This window comes from Mustela erminea, chromosome 18, assembly GCF_009829155.1.
Source record: "Mustela erminea isolate mMusErm1 chromosome 18, mMusErm1.Pri, whole genome shotgun sequence".
In the NCBI taxonomy this organism is placed as follows: Eukaryota; Metazoa; Chordata; class Mammalia; order Carnivora; family Mustelidae; genus Mustela; species Mustela erminea.
This window is the reverse complement of record NC_045631.1, coordinates 29495064-29507243: the sequence shown is the minus strand read 5'-3', so window position 1 is coordinate 29507243 and position 12180 is coordinate 29495064. Positions and strand designations below refer to the sequence as shown.

The following is a 12180-nucleotide window of genomic DNA, read 5'->3' as shown; positions in this document are numbered from 1 at the left end:
CGCGAGCCCGAAGCGAGTCGGACCACGGTGGAGGGTGTGAGCGCGGTCCGTTTGGGGTACTGCGGGGTCACCGCTTACCACGTGTGCGACAAAGCTCGCTCACACCTAAGACTGCACATGATGCACTTAATAAATGAGGAAACCAAGGCAGTGCCATCGGCCCTTTTCACGTAGATTCAGAAATGATGATGGGGACTAGACCCAGGTGACCTGAGTCCCGGATTCGACTTTTCTCACCACGCCGCACTGCCTTCCACAGAATGCTCGGAAACTGTCCTGAAAATCGGTGGACATGACTCACAGAATGCACCCATTCTTCCCAAAGGAGTCAGGGAAGGCGTTGGCACTTACTCAGACAAGAAAATATATTCTTGGAAGAAAACCAAAAAAAAGTGTCAGAAGAGTTAGTAGTCCTTGTGTTGGTATTCACTGAGCCGGAGAAAGAAGAAACAAGGAAGCTAACAGTAAGGAAGGAAATTTTCTTATTATTGAACTGGTTTTTCCCCTGTATATGTTATTTCCGGATTTTTAAGCCACCTTAAGATACTCTACTGGCCTCCTGAAAAGTCAGCAAAGTGCTATCCAGAAGTCATGCTTCATTGGACGATCAAAGCAGGGACACATCGTAACCGCCAGTCTGGCTCCCTGGCACCTTGGGGTAGGTCACCAGTTATCAACCTTTGACATTTGCCACTCCCCCAAGAAAGTAAGCAGTTGTCCCCTAAACTCAGTAATCTCATGCCAGTTTGATTATATGGCACTGGGAGTCCTGGACAGCATAGCTGCTGTTGTGTAACACACAACACCATAATAATAGTGCCATTTATTTAGAATTTAATACAGCCTGGGCACTCTGTTTGCACTGTCCCTAATCCTCATAGAAAACCCTTAAGTAGGCATTGCTACTTCCATGTAATGGATGAAGTTAGGGAAGGCCAGGGCTTAATGGGCTTACTAAGTTTGAACTCTCGTTAAGTGGTGAAGGAGCTGGGATCCAGGTCCTTCTTTCGAAGCCTAAACACCTTCCACTCTGCCTTGCAACCTCTCACCTACCACTGAGCTCATTAGTCCATAAAGGCACACAATCTCCAACGTGGGAAACAATTATTTCAACAGATAGAACTATGGAGGCTTCAGAATACTTGCTCTTACAATATAGTCTCATTTTTCCTTTTAAAATTGTAAATAGACAACAGTATGCCACACGAACAACAAATGACAAAGGCGGAGCATGCAGCAAGAGTTTAGTATAGGGGCGCCTGGGTGGCTCAGTGGGTTAAGCCTCTGCCTTCATCTCAGATCATGATCTCAGGGTCCTGGCATCCAGCCCCGAATCTGGATCCCTGCTCAGTGGGGAGCCTGCTTCTCCCTCTGCCTACTGCTCCCCCTACTTGTGTTTTCTCTCTCTCTCTCTCTGACAAATAAATAAGCTTTTAAAAAAAATGCAGAAATTTATCTGGAAAATTTCGAATAGTTGGTATTTAACATCTAAATAATCAATTTTTCAAGAAAGAAGTCATAATGGAAATTAGGAAATATCTTGAACTGAATGAAAAGCAAAATACAATGTATCAAAATGTTGGGTATGCTTAGAGAGAAATTTATAGTATAAAATGCTTCTATAAGAAAAGAACTCTTGGGGTGCCTGGGTGGCTCAGCCAGTTAAAGCCTCTGCCTTCGGCTCAGGTCATGATCCCAGGGTCCTGGAATCGAGCCCCACATCGGGCTCTCTGCTCAGCAGGGAGCCTGATTCCCTTCCTCTCTCTGCCTGCCTCTCTGCCTGCTTGTGATCTATCTGTCAAATAAATAAATTTAAAAAAAGAAAAGAACTCTCAAACCAATAGTCTAAATTTCAATTTTAATAATCTAGGAAGAAAATAAAACCAGAATAAGAAGCAGGGAAAGAACAATAAACCTAAGAGCAGTAATCAATTAAATAGGAAACATAAAGACAATTTTTTTTTTAAAGCCACATCTAGAATGGTGGAGGAAGAATCTCAAAAACTGACTTGTTCATAAACGCAGTGAGAACGCTGGCAACACTTATCATCAACTTTCAGAAATTTAGAAGTTAACCAAAGGCATGCGATAATCCAAGGAGCATTTATTCAAGCAAAACAGCCATATTTCAGTAGGAACTGAGAGATATGTGGCATTTTAATTGTCCTCTTTCCTCTCCTCAGCTCAAGCTTACTGCGAATAGCCTTTTCGCCTTGGGGGAATATCAAAAGCAATGACATTGCTTTTGTTTATTATTGCAGTTTCTTAATACTGCAGCTGCTTGAGATGATGATAATAACTGAAACAACCAAGAAACTAACCAAAGCCTTGAAAGGAAAAACTGGGAACTGATATGCCCATTGGAGTTTTCCAAAGCTCCGATATTATCCTGGAAATCTAGAAGACCACATACATGTGCAGGGTGGTGTGTATATCCAGGGAAGACATGAGATGCTTGACTCTATCAGATCTATATCCACATATGAGAAATAGAGAGCTTAAAAATGTATAATGTTTATATGAAAAGAATTTTTATACAAATATGTTCAAAGAACTAAAGGAAACTATGTCTGGAGAATGAAAGGCGTGTAAGAGAGTGATGTCTCACCAAACAGAGAATATCTGTAAAGAAATATAACTTATTTTTGAAAAGAAACAATAGAAATTCTGGAATTGGAGAGAACAATAAATGAAATGAAAATTCACTAGAGAACCTCCATAGCACATTAGCACTGGCAGAAAAATGAATGAGCAAACTTGAGTACAGGCCAGTTAGTTAATCCCATACCCAGACCTTGGTTTCTTCCTACCATACCATTCCCCATTACAAAGCCATCAGGGCTCATTGGAGAAATGATTGATTCCTTGAAAGAAGCAGAATGGAACCTCTTAGGCACCTCTGGGCTAGGGAGCACCCATTAGATCAATCCTGAGGTAGGTCGTTGTATGAGCTGTTGACAGTCAGCGTGCTTAGCAGCTGGTCAGGGGGACCTGCGCAGGGCACCAGCAGCATCTGTTACAAGTACATTTGAGGGAGGTGATCCTAGGAAACACCGGCATGCGAGTGGGGCTAAACCCAGGCCAGCTCACTCAGGGCATTCCTCTCCCTCGCTTCTTCCAGGCAGTGTACCAGCAGGTGGAATAGGTGGGACGTCATGGGTGTTTGCACACTGACATCACCAGAGCTGGTAGGAGAATACAATAGGTACGCGGTACCCAGAAGCTCAGCTTCTGAAGACGTTCCTTCATATGCCCTAGTCAGCTCTCAAGTGCCTTTGCCCAAGAAATATACTCTGTTTCTGATAATTAACTGCTTTTATCTTGGGCAGCCCCATTTTCCCTACAATGTGTCCCAACAGGTTAGCCCAGGTCTTCAATGACATGTCAAGACTTGGAGCAATAAGAGTGTTCTAAATAGTAGGACTCTGATGACATTGGCTTCTACGGCCCCTCCCCCCCCAAGAAGTTTCAATTTTTAGAAATACAAGGACTTTAAAATTCACGTTCTGTGCTCCTCTCTCCCTTGGTATCCTCATAGTTTTTTTTTTAATTTCCTCTGGGGTGCCTGGGTGGCTCATTTGGTTAAGCATCTGCTTTTGGCTCAGGTCATAAGCCCAGGGTCCTAGAATCAAGGCCCACATCGGGAGTCCCAGCTCAGTGGGGAGCCTGCTTCTCCCTATCCCTCTGCTGTTCCCCCTACTTGTGCTCTCTCACTCTCTCTGTCAAATAAATAAAAAATGTTAGGAGTGCCTGGGTGGCTCAGTGGGTTAAGCCTCTGCCTTCAGCTCAGGTCATGATCTCAGGGTTCTGGGATCAAGCTCTCTGCTCAGAAGGGAGCCTGCTTCCCGCTCTCTCTGCCTCTCTGTCTGTCAAGTAAATAAATACAATCTTTTAATAAATAAATAAAAATTTTTAAAAAGAAGAGGGAAAAAAAAGTACTGAGCAAAGAAGTAGGTTGCTACTGAAAGCAATGAGCTCCCCAGCCTGGAGGTTGTAAGCAGTGACTTGGTGACCATCTGTCAAGGATGAGGACGAGCCATGCCTCTTCAGCTTTGATGTAAATGATCTTGTGAAAGACGCAGATTCTGAATGGGCAGTCCGGGATAAGGCTTGGGATTCTGTACTTTTTTTTAAAGATTTTATTTATTTATTTGACAGACAGAGATCACAAGTAGGCAGAGAGGCAGACAGAGAGAGAGGAAGAAGCAGGCTCCCTGCTGAGCAGAGAGCCCGACGCGGGGCTTGATCCTAGGTCTCTGGGATCGTGACCCGACCCGAAGGCAGAGGCTCAACCCACTGAGCCACCCAGGTGCCCCCAGATTCTATATTTCTAAACAGCTCCCAGGAGGTTACAACGCTGCTGTCCTTAAACCTCACTTTGAGTATACAGGATGCAGTGGGAAATCCTACGATAGGTAGAAAGTTCAACTAGATTAATACTTTCCAAACTTGCCTGCATGTCAGACTCACTCAGAAGATTTATTAGAAATAAGGCTTCTTTAGTTCAGTGGCAGAGATTTGAATTCCTGGATCAGGAGGAAGGCCTAGACATGTGTATTTTTCACAAGCTTCCCACTAATTCAGACAGTGTTTGGAAACCACTGAACCAGAAGTTTCCTAAATGTATTTCAAATTCTAAGCTTCCTTTTGTCAACAATCTGACAAATATCAATCAGGATGGGACAAAGGGAGGCCGGCAGTGATACATGGTAGCCAGCACAAGGTCAAAACATTTCCCTGTTATAGGAATCTACATTTACACTCACTACCTTTCCTGGGAACTTGGCATTTTCCATCCTTTTGCAGAGTGACTTCCATTGCGCTCCCAAAATAGCTACGTTATTGATTTCTTGAGCGCCATCAACCCATGGTGTTATAACATAAGTATGTTAAAAAAAAAAAAAAAAGGAACTTCCACCATGAGTTTCTTGGAGAATTTTTCCAAAGACAAAAATAGCAAGGAAATCTCGGCCCTGTGTGACACATTGAAAATATCCCATAAACATGAATAACCCAAATGGGGCTTGTTAGAGTCATGATCTCTTAATCCAGAAGCAGCTGTGAGCCAAGAGTTGCAGAGCCTTAATCTAAGGCTATAGATGTTTATTTTGTAGATTTAATAAATTCCAAGAAGACAGAATCACAGACAGTGATTCCTGTTTTTCATACCTGGGCATCATCACTATCATTTCTTGTGACAGAGTCACATACGGAAGGGTTCGTGGAGATGGCAAAGACCTGGTCCTAGACCTTGGGGCTGGAGAGAGAGGCTGGACATTCAGCCACACAGCAGGGGATCAGAGAAGGGCCAGTGAATTGGTAGGATGCAAAATCCATGGGCTACAGGGGAGAGCCTGGAAAGACGCAAGCATTAGGGAAGGCCCGTAAGGTTGGCCCTGACAAGTGCCTTGGCAAACGGGTACAGGCCCAAAGGAAGAAAACGGGCATATAGGGGCCTGTTTCTGGGTGATCTTCCCACAGTCCCATCAGTCAGGATCCTGTGTCCATCCAGTGTCCCCACAACACACAAGGGTGTTCTCACTGTGGGCCCCCTGTCTGACGTTTCCTTCTACTCCTCTACTTCCCTACGTGAGCCCACTTCCCTCTACCTTCCTCCAATGTCGTCTTGCTCAGGGTAGCCTCCATTACTCTCCTCTGTGTTAGACACCTGCCACATGCTTTCAGAGCACATGTTCCCTTATTTTCTGCCATTCTCTCAGTTGTAGTTACATAGTTAGAATTGTAATTAAAAAAAAAAAAAATTACTCCCAACTCTAAGTTCCATGAAGGCAGAAATCACATTGATTTTGAGTCCCAAGGCATCCCCAGAACTTAAGAGCCCAGCACAGGGTAGGCACTTGTTCAATGAATGAACAATTATCTTTTTATAACTCTTTCTGCTTCACTAACCAATGAGCTTCCTAAGAGGAAGAACCCAGACTTAATTTATCTTTGTATCCTCAAGTAACCCAAACAATTGCGCAATGCATGCTTACTTGGATTGTACTGAACAGAGTTAAAAGATCAGCAGTCGCAGTGCCCCAGGGAATGAGCTAGAGTTCGGGGGTAGGGGGGTGGGGTGGGCGGGTTGAATTCCAGGGTTTGGACAGGAGAGGGCAACAGTGAGGCCATCAACTCAGAAGCCCTGGTATTTAGATGAAGGGTGGCCTCCTGAGGTCTGCAGGCAGAAGAGAAAAGAGAAAACACAGATTACTGTTAACACTGAAGGCTGGTTTTAAGACGTAATGCTAGGAAAGCCTGCAAGACTGCTTTCTGGTGGACAGACATCCCCACCTGTGTAGTAGCCAGACCCACAGGGACATCTGAGAGCGGGGAGCAGCTAGCTCAAAACCAAGAGCTGATACCTCAGGAGACAGGGTGGTCCTCATGGTTCCCATTACCTCTCTCTCATCAGACAGCAAGCAGGCCATGGGGGTGCGGGGTGGGGTTCCCCACAGTCACCGAGACAGACAGGAAGTCCAACAGCAGATGCCAAACAATTTTTATTTCCCTCTCTCCCACTGGTGACACACCACCCGGCAATGAGGACATGGGATTTAAGCAGGTTCCTTTCTTAGTTTCAGCTTTGGACCCTGCTTGGGACTATAGCTGGAGGTTCCAGAGACTCCAAGGGAGCGCGAAATGTGAAGTCTTAAGAACAAGCTCACGCTGCTGCGGCTGCTGGCCCCCGTGGCTCAGAACGCCTCCTGCTAACCATCTGGCACATGTGAGTCATGCCTCATATGTCTGCACGCGGGATTGCGGGTGGCCCCGGCAGCACCCCAGGAGACAGGCAGGTGTTGTCACCCCCTTTGCCAGCGGAGGAAGCCAAGGCTTAGAGACCGATTGACCAAGTGAGACCCAGTGAGACCTTCTAAGCTCACTGTCTGTGACCCCTACCGCCCAGGCTAGCCAGACGCTTCTCCAGGGTAGCTGGAGTGGCCCAGAGAACACAGAGCACAGGTGAACGTGGCTCCTATCGTGGTGTCTGTTTTAGCTGGATGTGAAGAAAATTTAAAATTTTTGTGTAAAAACAAACCCAGGCAACTTCTGGAGCAGGACATGAAAGCATAATTCTTGAAAGTGAAAATGCAAGATACCAAACTTCGAGTTAATAATAATGTAACAGTGTTGCTTGATTGTGACAAACGTACCACAGTGACATGTTCATCATACTGGAAGCTGGGTGTGGGTATGTGGAGTTTTGATCCAGAAGTGTTCCAAAGTAAAAGTTCTGTCTAAAAAGGTGAGGCATTAAAGGAATTGTAAGATCTCAGATTCTTCCAGGAGTACCTGCTCACAGTCCCATTTTGTTAGAAGTGCACAGAGTCGATAATTGAAAAGCATCGCCCATGCCCTATTGTTTGCAGAATAGAAGGACATTCTACAGCTTCCTAAAAAGTCTGGATTTCTTCTTTTATTTTATTTTTTTAAATATTTTATTTATTTATTTGACAGACAGAGATCACAAGTAGGCAGAGAGGCAGGCAGAGAGAGAGGAGGAAGCAGGCTCTCCGCGGAGAGCCCGATTCGGGGCTCGATTCCAGGACGCTGGGATCATGACCTGATCCAAAGGCAGAGGCCTTAACCCACTGAGCCACCCAGGTGCCCCAAGTCTGGATTTCTTAAGAAAAGAACAAAAAGGCAGAACTGTAAAGATTCTTTCCTCCCTGGGCCTCTGCCTTCTCTTTGCACGGCGAGAAGAACGACAGGCAAAGAAGCACCGAGCACACCCCAGGTTCCCACCAGAGTGGAAGGGATTCTATTATAGAGTTGCTTTAGGCACCTCACCCTATTCTAGCCTCTCCAACACTTTTCCAGAGCATGTGATCCTTGCACACCCCCAGATCACCTGGGTGGAGCCCCAGCAAGAGGTAGTGAGAACTCGTCCACACTCGTCCAGTAGTGTGGAAAGTGCACCCAGTGGCACCCAGCAGGCACCACCCCCGAGGGGTGGGCTAGTCATCAGGGAAGCAGGCTGCCTTCTCAGGGAGGTCCATTCAGGACTCCGGCCTCCACCCAGCACAGGGACCTCCGGAGGCAACTTAACAAGACTAGGGGCACATGGGTCCTGCTGCTCCTGCAAGAGTCTTCAACCACGTGAGAAATAGGCATTGGAGTTTCACCTTCAGGATGAGAAAGAGCTTCAAGCTGATGTTTTCTCCCAACTATGAAAGGACCAAGACTCAGATGTTCCTCATGATCACTCCGCTCTATCTCTGTGCATCTTAGGATGGGCGGTGCGGCTCTAACTGGGGGATAATGAAGGAGAGAAGAGAAAAATCCAGAAATTATCTCCTCCAGCTACACCTGAAAGAGTCAGAGTATTTTAATCAGGCCAGGAAATGGTTTCCAGAAACAGCTTTAGAACTGATAGTCATGAACTTGAACTTGAATGACTAACTTAAGTCAAGGGTTACACCACTGTCATCATCTTTATATTCAAAACAACTATCATTGATTATTCAATATAATTTAGAGATCTTAAGATATTGATAATCTAATTTTGACAACAGAAAAATGTATAAAGAGATAATAAATAGGAAAAGCAAAGGGGAGAGAAAGAACCAATGGGCAGTGCCCTCTGGAGCTTGGCAGATAGGGAAGGCTTCTTGGAGAAGATAGGGCTTGAGCTAAACATTGGGCTTGGACAAAAAGGGAAAGAACAAGCTAGGCATGGAGGATGGCAAAAGGAAAGGCACAGGAGCAGGAACGTGCACAGCATGTTAGAGCAAAGGAGTAGGTGAGTTTCGCTGGAATGGAGCGCTTGGGTTGGGGGGTGATGTGTGATGGGCTAGGAGAGGTGGGCTGGGAGGCAGGATAGAAACTTGGCTTAAACTCAAGACTTTGTCCTTTGGGTAGTAGGAGTTCTGTGGTGAAAAGTACGGGAAGGCTGGGGTGGAGAGAAGTGGTGCCAGGGAGACCAGGGAGAAGGCGTGACACTGCAGCAAAGCTGAGGTAATCCAGAGCAGAACCAGAATGTGAGGAAGGCAAGGAAGTGAGAGATGCAAGAGATTTATGAAGGACCAATGGATAGGAGCTGGTGACTGGGATGTGAGACAGAAGGAAGAAAAAGAGAAAGGGAGCAGGAGGAGAAGGTGGAGGAGGAAGGGGAGGAGAAGGAAGAGGAGAAAAAGGCATCCAGGAGGACTTTGTGGTTTCCAGCTTGGGTGACTGAGCGAATGATCATATCCCCAGCAGAATTTTACTTCCCCTTTGTCAGCGAGAATCTTCTCATTCTTTTGTTTTGATTGTCCCCCAGAACTAAAGAGAACCCCGTCCCAGCTGGTAACATGGGATTCTGGTCCCCTGTTTGTGCAAAGAGAACCGGAGGAGATGGGACTGGTACAGAATTGTTCCAGGGGACAAAGCAGACAGGTACTAGGACCTCTGGATCTGATGACAGGATCCTAAATGGCGGAGGCTCAGGGAAGCACCTTGGTTATTTAGTGGATCCATTTCTCTTTTCAGACAAGGAAACTGAGGCCTGCAGATGAAGAGTGACTTCCCCAAGGTCACACAGTCAGTGAGAAGCGAGCTAAGACTGGAAGCTGCTTGCTGCGTCTTACTCCAGCACTCCTTGCTTTTCTGCATGTTGCTTAGTGTTTCATGTGTGTGCACGTGTGTGTGTGCATGTGCATGTGTGCATGTGTGCAATATGTGCCTGCAACACGCGCTTGCTTGAGCCCAAGGGGCATTTATTGGAGTGGTGTTTTGTCTGTGGATTTACCATAAAGCATACTTCACCAGACTCCTCATATAATAATGGTAATAATTCAAGGTTGCTTTTGTTGAAAATCCAGAGTTTGGGTTTTGGGTGGCTCAGTGGGTTAAAGCCTCTGCCTTCGGCTCAAGTCATGATCCTAGGGTCCTGGGATCGAGGCCCGCATCAGGCTCTCTGATCGGCAGGGAGCCTGCTTCTCTTCCTCTCTCTCTCTGCCTACCTCTCTGTGTACTTGTAATCTCTGTCAAATAAATAAGTAAAATCTTAAAAAAAAAAAAAAGAAAATCCAGAGTTCATGTGTGATTATACGATAATTAGCTTGTCTCCCCATCTCTACACTCAGCATGTCTGGATTTACTTGGGGTCACATTGTCTTGGCGGAACTCAGATCTGTTGCTTCTCGCAGCCCTATCCTGACATTACCCTGCCAAGGCAGGGAACAGATCTGATGCCTTTTTCATTTTAAAACAAACTTACCAGTTCATCATTTGTAAGCTTAGAAGAGAGAGGGTTGAGAGTAAGAAAAGAAAAAAAAAATGGGACAGACATTAAGGCCAGGTGCTCAGCAAATACCCAAGAGGAGAGAGAATGAGAGGAAGAAGTCTGGTGGGAAATGGGAGAACGGCCTTGACCGAAAAAAAGGATTTTCATTTATTTTATTTATTTTTATTTATTTATTTTTTTATTTATCTGACAGAGATCACAAGTAGGCAGAGAGGCAAGCAGAGAGAGAGGAGGAAGCAGGCTCCCTGCAGAGCAGAGAGCCCGATGTGGGGCTCGATCCCAGGACCCTGGAATCATGACCTGAGCCGAAGGCAGAGGCTTAACCCACTGAGCCACCCAGGCGCCCCAGGATTTTCATTTAATGAAGGGAAAGGAGGGACAGCATTCTTCCCACTCCAACAAGGTTCCTGGGGTCCTTAAGCCAGAGCACTTGGGTTCCTCCTTCTCGAAGTAGAACAAATGGACAAGGCATAGACAGGGTAACATTGGCCTATGGGGGCGCGCCTGGGTGATTCAGTTGGTTAGGAGTCCAACTCTTGATGTTGACTCAGGGCATAATCTTGGGATGGTGAAATAGGGCCCTGTGTGCCAGGCTCCATGCTCACTGGGGAGTCGGCTTGAGATTCTCTCTCTGCCTCTCCCTCTGCCCCTCCCTACGGCGTACACTATCTCTCCCTCTCTCTAAAATGAATAAATAAATCTTTTTAAAAAACAAAAAAAAAATTGGCATATGGAGCCATGCTGGGGACAAGAAGTCTATTTGTTTGGTGTTCTGGGAAACAAAAAAAGGAAATGCATTTTAGCCAGGAAAGAAAAAAATAACCCATCCAGCTCTGACTGATAGCCAAGCCACTGGGAGATGGGTGCAAACAGACAGCCGAGGAAGGGACTAGCTAAGCTTCCAAGGAAGATGGCACCTGAAATGGTGGGTCTATGGGGGGGAGGGCATGATCCATGGGGAGTTTGAGAGCCACAATCACCTCATAGAAAGAGAGGGGCCACTCTATCACTAACCATGAGTGTTGCTTTGATCAGCCAAAGGTTGTTTTTTTTTTTTTTTAAGATTTTATTTATTTATTTGATAGAGATCACAAGTAGGCAGAGAGGCAGGCAGAGAGAGAGAGGAGGAAGCAGGCTCCCTGCCAAGCAGAGAGCCCAATGTGGGGCTCCATCCCAGGACCCTGGGATCATGACCTGAGCCGAAGGCAAAGGCTTTAACCCACTGAGCCACCCAGGTGCCCCAGCCAAAGGTTTTGTATGCAGCATTCAGAATTCTAATTCTGGAAGGTGGTAAAGGAGACCCAACCATGGCTGAGGTCAGTTGGACTCTATCTCCATTGGTACTCCCAGCTGCTGCTGCTCTATTACTAAAATATCTTGGAATCTCTGTGCTTATAAATGAAAATGTGTTGGGTTTTATAGCTTTCTACTGGACTTTTTTTTTTTTCAAGATTTTATTTATTTATTTGACAGAGAGAGACACAGCAATAGAGAGAGCGCAAGTAGGGGGAGTGGGAGAGGGAGAAGCAGGCTCCCTTGCCCAACAGGGAGCCCAACACAGGGCTTGATCCCAAGACCCTGGGATTATGACCTGAGCTGAAGGCAGCCACTTAATGACTGAACACCCAGGTGCCCCTCTACTTGACATTCTGTCCTCCAGTCTCCATTTCTCAGGCCACTTTGCCATTCCCTAGTAGGGAGACATCTAGCTGTGCTGAACAGATTTAACTAGATTGAGATAACTCCGTGAAAACATGTCATCACATGACAGCAAAGTTCTGAAGACACAAATTAACCACAGGACAGTTACACGTCCCTGTGACTGGCTCCAGGTATGCTTCATACGGAGAACAAAGGAAGGATCATAGAGGTCTGGAGTTGACACTGCCCCATCCTTGCCCATTACAAAAATGGTCAGGTCTAGAAAATATCACATCTTGTTATAAGATGAT

General features: G+C 45.9%; 1 long non-coding RNA gene across 1 annotated transcript; it reads left to right on the top strand.

Annotated features, from left to right (window-relative positions):
• Positions 1-4: 4 nt before the first annotated feature.
• Positions 5-9843, top strand: LOC116578449. The gene is made up of 3 exons (XR_004280884.1): positions 5-658; positions 6579-6727; positions 9472-9843. It is a non-coding gene; the product is annotated as an uncharacterized LOC116578449 (long non-coding RNA).
• The last annotated feature ends 2337 nt before the right edge of the window (positions 9844-12180 follow it).